The 13740-nt window shown below is 49.1% G+C and overlaps 1 long non-coding RNA gene across 5 annotated transcripts; it reads left to right on the forward strand.

The window, feature by feature from the left end:
* The first annotated feature begins 1223 nt into the window (after positions 1–1223).
* Positions 1224–12815, forward strand: LOC150039205 (uncharacterized). Of its 5 annotated transcripts, none has more exons than XR_016534476.1 (7): positions 1261–1275; positions 1337–1491; positions 2172–2788; positions 3003–3165; positions 5715–5796; positions 6273–6456; positions 11848–12815. It is a non-coding gene; the product is annotated as an uncharacterized LOC150039205 (long non-coding RNA). The 5 variants fall into 5 exon arrangements; XR_016534477.1 differs by having other exon boundaries at positions 1393–1491; XR_016534479.1 differs by lacking the exon at positions 2172–2788.
* Positions 12816–13740: the final 925 nt, after the last annotated feature.

Raw genomic sequence — 13740 nt, forward strand, 5'->3', positions numbered from 1 at the left:
TGGTAGAGTGCTTGCCTAGCATGCACAAAGACCCGGCTTCGATTCCTCAGGACCACATACATAGGGGGAAAAATGAAGCTGGAAGTGGTGCTGAGACTCAAATGGTGGAGCTCTCTCCTTGAGAAAGTCCAAGGACAGTGCTCAGGCCCTGAGCTCAAGTCCAGGACTGGCAAAAAAAAAAAAAAAAATAATAATAATAATAATAATAATAATAAAAACTCTTTGAACTCTAAATGTGGAAATGCAATGAACTTTATTAATAAATACCTGGTTAGCATTGATGAGGATCCTGGGTCTCATACCCAACCCTAACATGTAGTTTAGAATGTAGACATGGTAGATAATCTCAGACCCACGGTGCCTTTTCATGACTAATGCTGAGCAGAATTGATGGAGCTTCAACAATTAGTTTCACTTCCTTTCTTGTTCATGTCTTCAAGGCATGTGGGTCTCAGGTCATTTAGTGGTGTGTTCTTGATCTGGTGAATCTCTGGACGTAGGAATGAATGGCTGCTTTGTGTCTGGACAGTTTGGCAGCGACCTTGGGAATCTTTGGAGGCAGCACACCAGCCGCCTGCGCCCCCAGAGCCTCAATCTACCTGTCTGAGCAAAAGGCATGGAGACCAGCTCCTAGTCAGACGTCAACCGCCCCAATCAAAAGGGCCCCTGCGGCCAGGCCTGGGCCTGCAGGCCCCTTGCGCGTTTGCCGAGTGGTCTGCTCTGCAGACTGCCTTCACCCTCAGAACCCACAGCCCCCAGCCACGTCCTGGGGCAGGGAGCACCCCGCGGGCCTCACCGCGGAACATGGGCGCCCTACCGGAATCACCGGGGTGAAGAGCCCCGGATACCGCAGACACCTCTGTCCTCCTGGGGAGCCGAGCTCAGGAGGGAGGTGGCTCGGGCTGGGCCGCGGGCCCAGAGCCAGCGGCCTCTCCTCAGGCCCCGGTGGACAGCAGGGACAGGCGGGTCTGAGGCTGCAGCTGAGTCTGGATTAACGAGGGAAGAGACCAAGAGGCCGGACGGAGGGGGCGGGGACGAGGGCGGGGCCTGGAGATGGACGGGCGGGGGCGGAGCCACAGCTGCAGCTACTCCACGGGGGCGAGGGCGGGTCGGGAGCTGGAGGTGGGCGGGGCGGGCGCTGGGCCTGGAGCTGCGCGGGGCGGGGCGGCGCGCGCGCACTCGGTGGCGGTGGGCGGTGGCAGCGCCTTGGGACGTGGACACCTCTGCCGGTCTGGCTCTGCGGCTGCCGGCAGCACTGCGGCAGGAGAAGCCAAGGTGAGGGCGAGGCGGGGCTGGACGGCTCGGGAATCGGGTCCACTCTGACCCCTCTGTGCAGGGCCGTGCAGGACCTGCTGGGCCAGGGCGCCAACCCCAGTTTGGTGCTGTCGGAAGGCGCGGCGGCGGTGTTGCACTTGGCGGCGGGAGCTTGGCGCCCGCGCCGCCTTTGATACCTTGGGGCGCTGCTGCGGGACGGCGGAGACCCGACGCTCGGTGAGAAGCCAGGAGGGGCCGCGTGGGCGAGCCTGGGAGCCGGGGGTCCCGGGCCCAGAGCGGGGAGAATTTACACCGGGACCCAGTGGATCCGGGTTGGAAGCTCAGGGGCCTGGGGGCGCGGTCGAGGGTCCTGGCATCTCCGGTAGGGGGAGGCGAGGTCCGGCCCCAGCAGCGCCGAGTCCATTAGGAACCGGGTCCTCCCGCCCAGATCCGCCCCCCCCCCGGCCCTCCCCTCCCGTCCAGATCCTCCCCTCCACTCCCCTCCCCTTCCCTCCTGCACAGAACAGTCCGATCCGGCACAAGTGGCCACCACCAGGGGCTGCTGCCGGGCCCTGGAGTTCCTGCTGAGCCAAGGGCAGGCAGATGGAGGGTGCGGGGTGAGGGCAGATCCGGGGCCCCCTGCTGATCGGTCCTCCGAGGCCTCCCAGGACGGACTCAGACCCGTGGACCTGGCCATGCAGCTGGGACAGCTCGACTGTGCACGCATCCTGCCGGACCGGGGCCTGCGGGCCGCTCCCGGGGTGTGGAGCCTTAGCCCGAGCTGGCCCATGAGTCAGCCTCACTGGCTGCGCGACCCTGTCCTAGGGGAACAGCTTGGACTGCCTCTCTGGCAGGTCTGTCTGTCTCCTGTCCTCTGTCTCTACCCGGCTTTTTCTTCCTTCTGCCTGTGACACCAGACCCAAGCATCTGTGGATCTCCCTGTGCGACTCCAGTCTCTGCAGCACTCCAGACCCAGCTGGGCCAAGCCCGCAGCCAGGACATAGGCTTGGAGGCGGACCCTGGAGCCCACATCCTCTCTGTGACCCTGGAGGTTGCTAACCAGGATGGGGCCTCCCTTGTGGACCAGGACTGCAGCTCCAGTGCCTCTTTTGTCACCGCAGTTGAGGTTTCTGGAGCTGAGAACCCAGCCCAAGACAGAACTGCACCTGCTGCCTCTCCTCTGAGGGTAACAGATTGTGTGGATCATGCACCCCGCCTGGCCCCAGCAGTGGTGGCAGGACAGGAAGCAGAGCTAAGTGCCAATCTACAAGCTCTGACCCTGGCATCCCCAGAGCACATGGCCTTCCAGCCTCCCTTCTGCTTTCTAGCCATGCCTGATGGGAGCCCAGCGCACAGCTCCCCCAACTTCTAGTTCCTGCAAGATGACCAGACATCCATCAGTATGGAAGGCCATACCAATGTGGCTGCCCTATGGCTGACAGAAGATGAGGAGAGCACCCCTGGGGGCTGGGAACCTGTCCTCTCTTGCCAGCCCTGGCCCATCTCTGCCATATCAGACCTGGAGCTTCTGCAGGTACTCCAAGCTCTGGGCACCAGTCCTGGCCCCATCACACCTTTCACCTGGCCATACTATCTCCAGATCCTGGAGGAAGCCCACACTGCTTCTGGTTCGTTCTTCTTGGGGCATCCTGGGACCCTCTGAGATCCCCAGATACACATATACACCCCTGCCCTCCATCTCTCAGTCCACCTTGCTCATGCCTCACAGTTGACTCTCTCCCCCTCAGGCCCAGATTTTTCAGGACACAGCCCAGAACTGGCTGAGACACTTCGGACCTCCCAGGCAGATGAAGACTCCCTTGCCCAGCAGTTTGAATGGCCTGATCCCACGAAGAGGTGGCGGGAAGGGACTGTGAAGTCCAGCTTCACATATCTGCTGCTGGACCCCAGGTACTGGGGTGGGGGGAGTAATAAAGACCTGGAAATAAGAGGTAGAAAATTTGAAGCTTGGGGTGTGCTCAATGGTAAAGCACTTGCTAAGAATGCCTAATGTCCTGAAGTTGATGTCCAGTAACACAGAGGGAAAAGCTGAGGCTTCTCTGCTCTGTACCCTTAGGTAAGGGTCTCTAATGGTCAGCAACTTTGTAAAAACACTGGATGCAACTCAAGAGGCTGAGTGTAATTGGTGAGAGCCACCATTCTGTGGTCTCACAAGATACAGTCGTGGGGTATGTAGGTTTGGGTTGCTCTGTGATTGTGGGGACTGGCCACTTTCCCTGCTCTGAGTTGCCCCTTTCACCAAGGGAAACGAAAGGCCTTCTCATTGACCCCAGCTGAGCACTTTCAGACACGTGTTCAATCCATCTTCTACGTGGGCAAGGGGACACGCACCCGGCCAGATGCCCACCTCTGGGAGGCCCTGGGCTACTGAGGACAGCCAAGAAACAAGTGAGGAGCAGGATGAGGGGCTGGCTGAGGTGGCCAAGCTGTGGGCAGATCCAGAAAGAAAGGGCTTTGGGGAATCAACCTGTGACCCTGCCCTGGCCCCCCAAGGTGAGGCAGATATTGGACATCTGGGACAGTAGCTATGGCATCATCTCCCTGCACTGCTTCCAGCACTTGGTGGCTGTGGAGGCATACAGGAGAGAGGCATGTCTCCTGATGCACTAGGTGGGTGCCTGGAGTGTGGGACTAAGGTCACGAAGGGCATTTCATGTGCCCATCCCTTGCCCCTTCCCTGTCAGAGCTGTGAATGGCTGATCCACAGGGTCAGTAAGCAGTCACAGAGCACCAGCTCTGCGCCTGCACCTCCACATAAGCTGCTCTCTGCTTGTCTTCTGCAGTAGGTTTCCTATCACATTTTTGCTGGCGGGTACTCTTAGGTGACCCCACTTCCAATGTCTGCAGGAATCCAGAGGCTGACCAACCAGAAACAAGGGCACTACTAAGGCACAGTGGCCAGCTGGCCACCTGTCGGTGCTGGCACCTGGGGTAAACCTGCTGCATCTGTCCCTTTTTATCTTCCTTGCTGAGGGGGAGCAAGAGCTCCAGCCTCAGGACATCCAGGCCTTTTGCTAAATGCTAGATCCTTGGTGGCCCAGAATGGATGGACATTCAGAGTGGAGTGATGTTTAAATGCCCACTGCCGAGATAGTCCCCATCCCATGCCATTCAGGCCAATGCATGGCAATGAGCTCCCTGCCATGGGAGGGACTAGAAGGATCACTCACTCTGTATCTTCGAGGACAGCCTGTTTTTATCTCCCAGGCACATGTGGAGATCACTTTGGTCTTTTATGGGACCAAGCCAGTGCAGGCCATGTGAGGCCCTGAGCAGGTGATCTTTTAGGGGATTCAGTCAAAACATGATGGTAAAGTGCCCAACCAGGTGACTGAGGGGGAATGGGAGCTGGGGGGCTCTTGAGTGGCCATGTGGGTGGTGCCAGGGCAGAGGAAGTCCTCCAGTCTTCCTTGGCATGGCTTTGCAACATTGCCTTTGAACCCATTTCCTCCACTGCCAGGGGAGATTGATACTCCTGACTTCCATTTGCATGTGTAAACAGCCTCATTCATTCTGAGCTGCCATCTAGCTGAGACACTTCATGATGCTGGAATTCTGGGCTGGGAAGTATGACAGGGGTCCTTTGAGTTTTCAGAATTTATTTGGAGTTTTACAGCTGTGTATCTTTGAAAGACATGTCATTCAAGGACATACTAAACCCACTAGCACAACAATGTTCATTGCAGCACTATTCACCATAGCAAAGATATGGAACCAACCTAGATGTCCCTCAGTTGATGAGTGGATCAACAAGTTGTGGTATTTGTATACAATGGAATTCTATGCTGCTGTCAGAAAGAATGACATCGCCCCATTTGTTAGGAAATGGAAAGACTTAGAAAAGATCATATTAAGTGAAGTAAGCCAGACTCAAAGGAATTTAGGCTCAATGGTTTCCCTCATTCATCATAATCAGTAGAAACCTTGGGCTCTACTAGCAGAGATTTGCAATAGAGCAAAATCTTGATACATAAGGCCATATAATGTGAAGCTAATTGAAAGGACCTCCAGGATAGTGAAACAAAAGCCATATAATGAATGATTGTTGTCCTTAATGTACTATGTTGTCTCTCATCTCCTTTGCTGTCCCTTGGTTATCTCATATTGGTATAGTATCTCACTTTGTTATCTGATATATTGAATTTATTTGTATTTGGATATTTGAAATTTGATAGGGAAGGGGGGAAAACCAAGATGGGTGGGGGGTGTGGGGGGGGAGGGAAACGGGTACCAAGACATGTGAAAGGGTATCAATGTATGTGAATTAATGCACCTTCTATCTGGCAAATATCATGTAACCCTTTTACTAATTACAATAAAAAATAAATTAATTAAAAAAAAAAAGAAAGACATGTCATTAAGAGCATCCCTGTGTGCCTTTGGTGATGTGCCAGGGAGCCTGTGGAAGGCCTCTGCTTTACTCTCATCCTGCTGCACAGGTGAAAATAAACTAAAACCAGGGAAGACATCCCACTGTTCCTGAGACCAGGAGGACCAGAAATGAGCACCACATACCTGAGTGTAAGCTGGTGTGATGGGGAATGAGTACCCTATCCCGAACCCTAAACCTCACACAAACCTTTAATGGAACCCTAACCCTAGATCTAGCTCTAACCCCAACACTAAAACTAACCCTAACCCTGCCCCTAGCCCAAATGCTGATCCTGAACCTAAACAGAACCCTGTCAGAGACATTCTCCCCCTCCCTGAATTCTTAGTGGAAAAATGTGCCTGCATCTTGTAATTAGGTCACTAAGCAACACATGCCTGCTTGCATTGATATGCAAACATCCTACCACCTGGCCTCTACCCGGAGCAGGAGCAAACATCCTACTACCGGACCCCCTATCCCGAGTGGTTCCTATACCCCAATCCCCTCCTGCCTCTCCTGAAGAGGCATATAAACCCCTGTGTAAAAAATAAAATTTGCAGCTTGATCAGGATGCTAGTCTTGCTGCCTTCTTCATGTCTCCTGTCCCTTTCATCCCTCCCTCTAGATTCTTGGCCCTAGTTGATGTCCCGCTGGACAGGACAAATGGTGCCCAACGTGCGGCTTGAGTGCCTGTGAGGCTGAGGAATGCTGTCTTCCAGGAAAACTTGGATCCAAGTGATTGTGTGACCAGCTCGGAGTGGCCCACCTGAGACATCTCGGTCAATGCTGAGGAGTGAAGACGGCGCAAGGTAAGTGACTGACCATGGGACAGGCATCATCGTCACAGGAATTGTTCATCTCAGATTTAAGAGAGGCTCTCAAGACACCTGGAACTCGGGTTAAAAAGGAAGACTTAAAGGCATTTTTTTGAGCGTGTGGAGGATTTATGTCCTTGGTTCTCCCAAGAAGGGACTATAAATGAGGTTAAATGGCAAAGAGTTGGGGACTGTTTAGATGAATATTATGAGAAATTTGGCCTCGAAAAGGCTCCTGTTACAACCTTTTCCTATTGGAATTTAATTAATGAAACTTTAAAAATTTGCTCCCTTGATAAAGGTTTTGGTGCTTTAATTAAGTACGGCGAAGAGGTACTGCGACAGGCCTCCCGACCCTCTTCTAAGTGCCCATCTATTATATTAGATATGCCCCATGCTGATGATTTTCATAGAGACCCAAAGATTAAAAGGATGGCTTCTACTGCTGCTTCTGATAATAAAACAAGTCATTTATATCCCACTGTTCAAGATTCATTTAGCAATCCTGATAGGTTAGACCCAGAAGAACAAACTGTATTAGAGGAAGAGGCTGCCCATTACCGTTTTTAAAAAACCCTCCGCCCTATAACCCAGATTGGCCCCCATATCCTCATCTTCCTTCTCATGCGCCAGCTTTCCACGAGCCCGATCCCCCTGTGCCTGATTTATCGGCCTTGCAGCGATCACTCCAACATAGATGGGAACATATTCAACTCCTTAAAGAGTTGCGCTCCCTCGATTCAGAACTCTGCTACCTTGCTTTGGAAAAAATCACCCAGACCACCCAAACAAAATAAAATAAAAAATAAAAACCAACCCCTCTTAGCTTTCCCTGTAACCCGGAGCCAAGCTGGAGATCATTTTGAGCCCATCTCTCTCCCAAATGCTGGGGAAAATGAGGCTGAGGATGCTTTGTCTCACCACTCTGGGGAAGATAGTGAGGATCCTGAATCAGGGGATGAAGGAAAGCGCCCTGATCAAGGGCCTGGCAATGGGCAACAACAGGTTTATAAAAAAACTCATTCTCAGATTTATTGAAAAACTTAAAGCCGCCTGTGCTCAGTATGGCCCCACTGCCCCGTATACTCAGGCCTTATTAGAAAACCAAAATGCTCGATGGTTCATGCCTAATGATTGGAACTATCTCTCCAGAGCCACCCTTAGCGGAGGCGACTACGTCCTGTGGAAATCCAATTATGTTGAAACTTGTAGAGAACTAGCTTGAAAAAATTCTACCAAAGCTTCATCTAAAAAATGGACCCTTAAGAAACTTTTAGGAGACGCACCATATGATTCCAACAATATGCAAGCCCGATTCCCTTTTGGACTTCTGGCACAAATTCAAGGCGCCGGGTTACAGGCCTGGAGAAAACTCCCTCAAAAGGGGCCAGCCACTACCTCCTTAGCTAAGATCCAGCTAAAGGCTGATGAGCCCTATAGTGACTTCATCTCGCACCTCAATGTGGCCGCTGAGAGACTGCTTGGCCCCAGGGAAAATGAAAGTGCATTTGTTAAACACCTTGCCTTTGAAAATGCCAATCTGGCGTGTCAAGAAATTCTCCGGCCACATAAACACAAGGCCAACCTTTCAGAGTATGTAAGACTTTGTGCTGGCATAGGATCAACTTATGCCATGGGACTGGCAACTGGAGCAGCATTTAAAAATACTCAAGATCCCTCTAAGGGAACCTCCACTTGCTACTCTTGCAAACAGCCAGGACATTTTGCCCGCGAATGCCCAGCCACTTTATCAAAAAGACTCATGACTCAGGGCTCGGCTCCATCTCCTTCAGGCAGGCCGCCCCCCTCCACCCTATGCCCCAGATGCGGTGGGGGCTATCACTGGGCAAAGGAATGTAGATCAAAGGCTAATACCCAAGGGCAACCCCTCCCCTCTCGCATACAGGGAAAATCCCAATATCATCCCTCCTCCCAATCACCTTCCTCCAACGAGCTACCCCAGTTAGCGCAGGATTGGACCTCTGTGCCGCCTCCGATACAATATTAGTCTCTACCCAGGGCCCACAAATTATTTCCATAGGAGTGCAAGGCCCCTTACCCCCAAATACCTGTGCCTTTATTCTTGGCCGAGCATCAACCATTCTCAAAGGTATTCAGGTCTTTCCCGGCATTGTTGATAACGACTTTACTGGGGAAATAAAAATTCTGGCGACTGCTATTAATGGAATAGCTGCCATCCCACAGGGCACCCATTTAGGACAACTTGTTCTTATGCCCCTGGTTACTGGAGACCCATCTCCAATTTCTTCCAGGCCCCAAGGTACTACCCCACTGGGATCCTCAGATGCTTATTGGGTTCAGCCAATTACTAAAAATAGGCCTGTGCTAACCCTCATTATTGAAGGAAAAGAATTCCAGGGCATTTTAGATACAGGAGCTGAAGCTACAGTCAAGACCATTGGCCCGCCCATTGGCTGCTGACCGCATCTCTCATTGATTTGGGAGGTATAGGCCAATCCAATAATCCCCAAGTCAGTTCAAAGGTATTATATTGGAAAGATAAGGAAGGAAATAAAGGCACTGTAACTCCTTTTATATTGCCTGGCCTCCCTGTTAATCTATGGGGACATGATATTCTCTCCCAAATGGATGTTATTTTGTGCAGTCCTAATAATGTAGTTACACAACAAATGCTGTGCATGGATTACGTGCCTGGTACAGGACTTGGAAAAATGAAACAGGGCATAGCCTATTACAATTCCCTCCAAAACAGATAGACATGGGCTCAGACATTCGGAGTTTTAGTAACGGCCACTGGCCTTCCTGTACCCCATGCAGATAAAATCACCTGGAATACTCAAACTCCTGTATGGATAGATCAATGGCCACTCACCCAAGAGAAATTAAAAGCCTCTACAGCGCTTGTACAGGAGCAGCTCGCAGCTGGACATACAGAGCCTTTTAATTCTTCTTGGAATACACCCATTTTTGTTATAAAGAAAAAATCCGGCAAATGGTGCCTCTTACAGGATCTGCGTGCCATTAATAAGGTCATGGCACCTATGGGGGTCCTCCAACCTGGCATTCCAATCCCTGTAGCCATTCCAAAAGGCTATTATAAAATAATTATTGACCTTAAAGATTGCTTTTTTTAGAATTCCCCTACATCCTGATGATTACATTTATTTTGCCTTCAGTCTCCCTCGTGTTAATTTTCAGGGACTTTGCAAAGATTTAATTGGAAAGTCTTGCCTCAAGGAATGGCCAATAGCCCAACCCTTTCTCAAAAATTTGTTGCACAGGCAATGGATCCAATTCATTTATGCTGCCCACACATTTATATTTTGCATTATATGGATGATATTTTGTTGGCAGCTCGGGACAAGTCAGATCTACAAAATTGTTTGGTGGAACTTTCTAAAGCCCTTCTTAATCTTGCTTTGCAAATAGCTCCTGATAAAGTTCAGTTACAAGACCCCTTTACTTATCTGGGTTTAAAATTACAACAGGAATTATTCTTAACACCTCGCATTCAATTTTGTGTAGATAGCCTCCATACCCTTAATGATTTCCAAAATGATATCCAATGGCTCAGACCTTATGTAAAATTACCTAAGAATGTATTCTTGCCTCTTAACGATATCCTGTGAGGAGATTCTGACCCTTCCTCCCCTCGCGAGCTCACACATGCAGCAAGGGATGCGTTGGGACAAGTGGCACAAGCTATTGACCAACAATTTGTTTCACAAATTTCTTATACTTTACCCCTAAATTTTATAATTTTGGCCACCCCACATACGCCCACTGGAGTTTTTTGGCAGAAGTCCATCACCCCCAATAAAAGAGGACAACCTCTTTTTTTGGTCCATCTCCCCATTTCCTCATCTAAAGTAATTGCAGTATGTTCGTCTCAAATTGCTTCCATAATTATTAAAGCTCGCTCCCTTTCCCACCAATATTTTGGAAAAGATCCTGATATATTAGTGGTTCCTTATACTCAGGAACAAATTCAATTTCTTCTCCAAACTATGGAAGACTGGGGAATAGCCCTGTCAGGGTTCCTAGGAGTAATAGATAATAGTAATGATGATCCCGTATTACAGTTTGCCCAGTCCCATTCATTCCTTTTTCCTAAAAATACAAAAAATAACCCCATTCCAAAGGCTGTCACTGTGTTTACAGACGGGTCTTCCCATGTTTTCAAAACATCTTATAAATCGGCCCAGTTGGTTGAGCTATATGCCATATTTCAAGTTTTCAAACAGTTCTCCACTCGAGCTGTAAATATTTATACTGATAGTGCATACATAGCTCATTCCATTCCGTTGCTTGAAACTTCTCCTTTTCTTAAAATAACTTCTAATGCTACACCTCTTTATACAAATTCAAAAGTTAATAAGAAGTAGACAAGAACCTTTTTATTTGGGACATACTAGAGCCCATACTAATTTACCTGGACCCCTTACAGAGGGCAACGCTCAAGCAGATGCTGCTACAAGGCTTACCTTCCCCATAATTGTAGAATCAATACAAGAGGCCCAAAACTTACATAAATTACATCATTTGAATGCCCAATCCCTTATTTTGTAAAATATCCCAAGAACAAGCTCGAGAGATTGTTTAAAAAAAAAATGTCCCTCGTGTATTGTGAGCCAGCCAGTACCACACTTGGGAGTTAATCCACGCGGCCTTTTCCCTAATCAATTGTGGCAGATGGATGTTACTCATTTCCCAGAATTTGGAAAATAAAAGTATCTTCATGTTTCTATAGATACCTATAGTGGTTTCATTTTTGCCTTCCCTCATTTGGGAGAAGCCACAAAGGATGTCATTTCACATCTTGTCACAGCTTTTTCCGTTCTGGGAAAACCTGTTAAAATTAAAACAGATAATGGTCCTGCTTACGTTAGTGCAAAATTTAGACAGTTTTGTGAAGAGTTTCACATTAATCACATTACAGGAATCCCCTATAACCCACAAGGTCAAGGAATTGTTGAGAGAGCCCATCAAATGCTAAAAACTTGGCTCACTCGGCTTAAATCCACTTCTTTATCCTTTGCTTCCCCCCGTGATCGATTAAGTCATGCACTCTTTGTGTTAAATTTTTTGACTTTAGATAATAATGGTCATTCGGCTGCAGACTGCCACTGGAACCCTTCTCCAGATACGACTCCGCCTATGGTGATGTGGCGAGATCCCCTCACTAATAACTGGAATGGTCCAGATCCTGTACTCATTTGGGGATGCGGTTCAGCCTGTGTCCTGGACCAAAAACAATTGGCACCAAGATGGCTGCCCAAGAAATTGATTAAACAAGTTAACTCATCAGCCCCTAAGGACATTAATGTTTAATAAAAAAAGATTAATAATACCATTCCAGAACCTGTGTTTGGCCCTGAGAATACTCTCCTTTCATATTCACAGGAACGAAGAGACCCTATTGGACAACCCTGCTAATCATCGTGGGACTTCTCATCATTGGCCTTTTAATTATCACATCTGTTCCTGTGTTTTGCTGTTTGACTGATTTAGGCTATTTGAGAAGTAGGACATGAATGGTGTTGCTTTTGGCATTGTATGAGATAAGATCAGGATACCTTCGCAGAGTTGTTAATTGTTACCATTGGACTATGTATTTTTAATAGAATTGTAGCCTTTGTAAAATAACAGATTGATACCCTGGTGGGGAGGCCTATTCAGGTACATTATCAACGCCTACATCTAGCCGATTTGGCTGATGAAGGCCATGAGGATCATGAGGCCCCCAGAGGAACTGTAGTCCCCACCTGAGGGATATGCACCTGCAGTTAACAGGTGTAGGCATCTGCGTACGGTGCAGCTAAGACTGCAAGGAGAAGGCCTAAAAATAAAACAGCCATCAGTCTCGGGGTCTCCGGCGGGACACGCCCGATAGCATGGAAATTGACATCTATTAAAACCCTTCCCCCACAAAAAGATGCTTGGCCTCAGCAGAAAGACAGACACATCAGCCATTGTGTCTTGCTTCTTGCTCAACATGTCCTCCTTTCTGGAGATCAGAGCCTCTGTCTCCCCTCTCAGATTAATGCCTACCATAATTAAGATATTGCCTAAATCCTCGCCCCTCACTTATTTTAATATGAAAGGAGGAGATGTCAGAGACATTCTCCCCCTCCCTGAATTCTTAGTGTAAGAATGTGCCTGCATCTTGTAATTAGGTCAATAGGCAACACATGCCTGCTTGCGTTGATATGCAAACATCCTACCACCTGGCCTCTACCCGGAGCAGGAGCAAACATCCTACTGCTGGACCCCCTACCCTGAGCAGTTCCTATACCCCAACCCCCTCCTACCTCTCCTGAAGAGGCATATAAACCCCAGTGTAAAAAATAAAATTTGCAGCTTGATCAGGATGCTTGTCTTGCTGCCTTCTTCGTGTCTCCTGTCCCTTTCATTCCTCCCTCTAGGTTCTTGGCCTTAGTTGACATCCCGCTGGACGGGACAGAACCCTAGCCCTATATTTAGCTCTGGCCCTAACCCTAACCCTAACCTTAACCCCAACACCAAACCTTAAACCTAGCCTGTGTCCCTAACACTAAATGTAACCCTATCCTACACACCCTCACTCTCACCCTAAACACTATGCATCACCCTCACCTGACTTAGATAATATGCACACTGTGCCAATATCCAGGTACAGGAAACAAAGAAGTTTAATTGGGGGGGGGTCCAGTAGACCTCCTTCTCATATGTGCACACTTGAAGCACTGGCATCTGTCTGGGGTGACCTATATAACTTGTAGTGTTTAGAGTAGACGTGAAGACTTCATCATGTTTTTCAGATGGTAGATAAGAGGGACTGCAGTTGCCCTGACCTGAAAGTCACTCTTGGATCCTGTGGCCCAAATGGTTTATAGCTACCTAGGGGAGTGTCAGCCCAAGCTAAAGGGGTGGGCAATAGTTATTTACATCCCTAATCAGGGCTTGGGGTTGTGTACTGTGTAGGGCATGCTAAACTATAGGAAAGGGAGGAAGGGGCCTTGGGCCAGTGCCGATTGTTGTTTGTGTAGGGCACGCTAAACTACAAGCTAAATTATGAGAAAGGTGGCCCTGGATCCACACTGTCATTCCCACCTCTTTGGTTTTAAGTAATTGGAATGCACGTCACCTGATTGGGGGCATGGGCAAAGATCATCACTTTGTAGCTGCTTCCTGCTGAGACAGGGGCAAAGTAGTTGGTGGTGGCGTTGAGCCAGGTACCCTTTCAGGAACATTTGATTGACAGATTGGTTGGTGAAGATACTTATTTGTCTGCAGGATGCTCTGCAGGCACTTGAA

The sequence above is a fragment of the Megascapheus bottae genome, unplaced genomic scaffold (assembly GCF_031878675.1).
Source record: "Megascapheus bottae isolate mThoBot1 unplaced genomic scaffold, mThoBot2.hap1 HAP1_SCAFFOLD_85, whole genome shotgun sequence".
Classification (NCBI taxonomy): Eukaryota; Metazoa; Chordata; class Mammalia; order Rodentia; family Geomyidae; genus Megascapheus; species Megascapheus bottae.